Here is a 4,474-nt window from a genome sequence, read left to right on the forward strand (position 1 = left end):
ACGGAAGAGGCGAAGGGAAAAAGTAAAGCGAGATAGGAAAGGGGATGAAAAGTATTATTACAGAATATAAAAAATATTTTTTTCTATTCTAAAATTAATGATCAGTTAAACCGTAATTTTACTAGACTACAGGTTCACTCGACACTAACGGCACAAATAGACAGGCAAATCAAATGGACAAACAAGTTGTTCAGACTGTTAAAAAGGAAATTGACGTTCACACTGGGATATTTTAAAGCAAGTTTTTGTTGTTTCTTGTGTTAATAATTTACAGCAAATTGATTAACATACGCCATTTTATAATGAAAGTTAGATGTATCCCTTCGAGTTACGTTTGTACCCCTAGGGGTACATGTACCCCCGGTTGAGAACCNTTTTAAAGCAAGTTTTTGTTGTTTCTTGTGTTAATAATTTACAGCAAATTGATTAACATACGCCATTTTATAATGAAAGTTAGATGTATCCCTTCGAGTTACGTTTGTACCCCTAGGGGTACATGTACCCCCGGTTGAGAACCACTGTACTAGTGAAAATAAAAAGTGTTAACACCACACTGTGTGTTTTTACTTTCTTTTATAAATGTTCTTATAACATCTACTGTATTTTCAAATAAATAAAAACATGTTATACATGAAAACTGCTTGTTTTTGCATTTTTGAAACATACATCCTACTTTGATTATAAGAACATGCTCTTATATGCACCAGCTTGCTTTGATTTATAAGATTTTGCACTGCTGTATAAACTGAATGTAAATGTACTAATACAGTAACTATTTAGTGACATCTCTGTAATAGCCAGATAACTGTTATTAAAAAACAAAAAGCTGAAGTAGACAAATGTTTTTGATACTACAGTCGACCCCCGTATAAGATCATTGATTATTCCGTTTTATATGAATTCCATGTNCGTACTGCAACTGCTAACAGTGGAGCAGAAGCAAAGGCGTCTGGAAATCGCACAGGACATGCTGGACAATGCAAGCAGTAATCCCAATTCCTGAACACCATAATTACAGGTGATAAGTAGTGGGTTTATGGGTACGACCCAGAAACCAAGATGCAGTCGTCACAGCGGAAACATTCGACATCACCGAGGCCAAAAAAGCATGGCAGGTCCGCAGCAATGTCAAGGTCACGTTGACAGTTTTTTTCGACTCCCATCAGGTTAACTGTTATTAAAAAACAAAAAGCTGAAGTAGACAAATGTTTTTCATACTATAAAAGTTTTTAAAAAAACAAAATTTTCTTAGGGACTTTGCAGAATATAGTGCCAATTTTGCCACACCTGTACTCTTAGTGACAAAAAATCTTTTCCATCTGATCTTGAGGATTTTCTGCATAATCCTACAATTGCTAAGCCATAGTATTAAGTAGCTTTCTTGGCAATTGGCTTCCATATTATTTTGAAAGAATTAATGTTTCTAATAGGTTTTGATCATCTAGAGCAGTGATGGGCAAACTACGGCCCGCGGGCCAGATGCGGCCCCCTGAAATGTTCTATCCGGCCCGCGCGACATTATTCCTAATCTGACGAGTAAAAAAGAATACAGGCTATGGTGGTTGATGCACCACTTAACTTGAGTGTTCGTTGATTATATAAAATAACCGAAGCTTTATATCTCACCATGAAAGTTTATTTACAATCATGTACAAAATTTTGTTTTACACTTATTGAGTATAAAAGCTCGATCGGTTACAAGCATGCTTCGGTACAGAACATCCACTCGTCGTGCGTAGCGTAGCCGAAAGAGAGAAAAAGAAATATGGCGGACGGCCTGCACATGTTTTTATAGCGCCACCTGGATTTTCAGATGCAGCGCTAGGTTACAATTATATTGGCCCGCCTAAAGTTTTCTTCTTTTCCTTTGGCCCGCTCTTTAAAAAGTTTGCCCATCACTGATCTAGAGTATACTACCTTGCAATATGCCTAAAAGTTTTTGATAGGTCATACTTGAGTTATATTAGAAAAATTTTTCTGCTTTTCTACAGAATCAACATTTTGGCTTCGTAAGTTACTTGGCTAATGTTTGGTGTGATATCACTATATCAGGCCTGAATGAAACTTCTTGATTACTAATGAAGGTGATCTTTCCTTAATGCACTCATTTAAGTGGGTATCAGAGGCCATAATGCTGATATGTAGGATTTTGACACTTCTTGTTTTGTCAATGGCTCACAGCATCAAGTATTTCTTGAAAAATTTCTTCTTTCCTTTGAACCTGTTTTTGTCTGATGCATCAGTTTTATTAGTGTGGTGGGAGTGATTTTTGCTGCTTATGTCACTTGGGTCAGCAGGCATGTAGCTTTTGTCAGCAAGCACAATGATTTTTCCAGAATGTAATGATACTCAATTTTCAATGATCTTGTGGCAGCTTGTTGTTTCTGATCTTCATTGCAATGAGATACTACACTTATTACTGCAGATTTTATTCTTAACTTGTTTGCCTTAACCCCTTAACCAATATAATGTTTGGTATGGAATGCCAATCAGATTAACAGCACAACATTCTGACATGTTTTGGTTACAGTTAAATATTTGAAGACTAACTGATATGACTTCTTTGACTTTTTTCAACAATGAATAACTGGGCATCTTCATATATTTGATACTTCCATATTCTTCATACCTTCTAAGAAGATGGTAAATATGAGGTGTGTTCAAAAAGTATCGGACCTTTATTTTTCCCACATAAACCAATGACATGCAGGAGGCCTCCTTCGGTGGAGATGTGGAGGAGACAGTCATGTGTAGTCCTGAATTTTTTCCTGCCCACAGGAAGCGTCAGTCGCTGGCAATCAGCCTATGAGTAAGGATGTGTAGTGAGCACTCACTGGATTCCAGTAAGTTGGAAAATGATTGAACAATGTGAGCAGCGATATTGCATCAAATTTTGTCAAAAACTTGGCGATACCCAAGTGGAAACCATTTGCAAGATTCAACAGGCTTTTGGGGACGATGTCATGAGCAACACATGGATAAAGGAATGGTACAACCGTTTCAAAGATGGCCGCACATCAGTGGCCAGCAAACCATGTTCAGGCAGACCCTCAACAAGCCGAAATGAGACTGTCATTGAGCAAGTGTGGACTTTGGTAATGGTGGACTGTCATATCACAGTCAGAGAACTTGTGAACGAGACAGGAGTAAGCATTGGATTGGTACATTCAGGATTTGGGTATGAAGAGAGTGTCCGCGAAATTCGTACTGCAACTGCTAACAGTGGAGCAGAAGCAAAGGCATCTGGAAATCGCTGGACAATGCAAGCAGTAATCCCAATTCCTGAACACCATAATTACAGGTGATAAGTAGTGGGTTTATGGGTACGACCCAGAAACCAAGATGCAGTCGTCACAGCGGAAACATTTGACATCACCGAGGCCAAAAAAGCATGGCAGGTCCGCAGCAATGTCAAGGTCACGTTGACAGTTTTTTTCGACTCCCATCAGGTGGTACATCATAAGAATGCACCACAAGGCCAAACCATCACAAAGGAGTACTACCAGGAGATCCTTCGTTGTCTTTGTGATGCTGTGCGACGCAAATGACCGGATCTGTGGTCAACTAAAATTTGGCAGGTATATCATGATAATGCACCCGCCCATCCTGCACATCTGATTCAGATTAGCAGCACAACATTCTGACATGTTTTGGTTACAGTTAAATACTTGAGGAATAACTGATACGACTTCTTTGACTTTTTTCAACAATGAATAACTAGGCATCTTCATATATTTGATACTTCCATATTCTTCATACCTTCTAAGAAGATGGTAAATACGAGGTGTGTTCAAAAAGTATCAGACCTTCGCCAAAACACAACATCCCTGTGGTTCGTCATGCTCCATACTCTTCCAACATGGCTTAGTGTGACTTTTGGCTATTTTCCAAGCTAAAAATGCCACTAAAAGGAACCCAATTTGAGTCAAGAGAAGACATCATGTGGAATGCAACAGACCGGCTGATGGCCATTCCAAAAGATGCATTCCAGCAGTGTTTCCAGCAATGGCAGGAGTGCTGGGAGAAGTGTATACATTACCAAGGAGACTACTTTGAAGGGGATTAGGGTTTTGTACCTCAAAATCAATAAATGTATTTTTGCTGACCAAAGGTCCGATACTTTTTGAACACCCCTCGTAGTTGACTTTGTCACTTCTGCAACGTGACAAGATTTTACATTCATCTTAGTTAGCTAGATCTTTGTAATAATGGATAATTCTGATTTCCAAAGCCTCATTTCTTACTCCCTTTATTTCAAAACTATTTGAAAATTTGAAATAAACTTTTGCATAATTAATCAACTAAAAACATGTTACAACAAGATAAGGCAATTTCCAGCTAAAATGCACATGTATGCTGTAAGAATATAACAAATGTAAGTCTTAAAAGATCTTAGGTAACCATTGGATGTTATATGAACATTTATTTTTATTAGATTGGAAGAAGTTATCCAAAGTTATTTGCTAACTTTGAA

At 37.9% G+C, this 4,474-nt stretch overlaps 1 pseudogene; it reads left to right on the top strand.

Annotated features, from left to right (window-relative positions):
• Window positions 1-1,851: 1,851 nt before the first annotated feature.
• LOC111617265 lies at window positions 1,852-3,693 on the top strand (annotated as a pseudogene).
• The last annotated feature ends 781 nt before the right edge of the window (window positions 3,694-4,474 follow it).

This window comes from Centruroides sculpturatus, unplaced genomic scaffold (genome assembly GCF_000671375.1).
Source record: "Centruroides sculpturatus isolate CEXI.00-Female unplaced genomic scaffold, Cexi_2.0 scaffold5222, whole genome shotgun sequence".
Taxonomy (NCBI): domain Eukaryota; kingdom Metazoa; phylum Arthropoda; class Arachnida; order Scorpiones; family Buthidae; genus Centruroides; species Centruroides sculpturatus.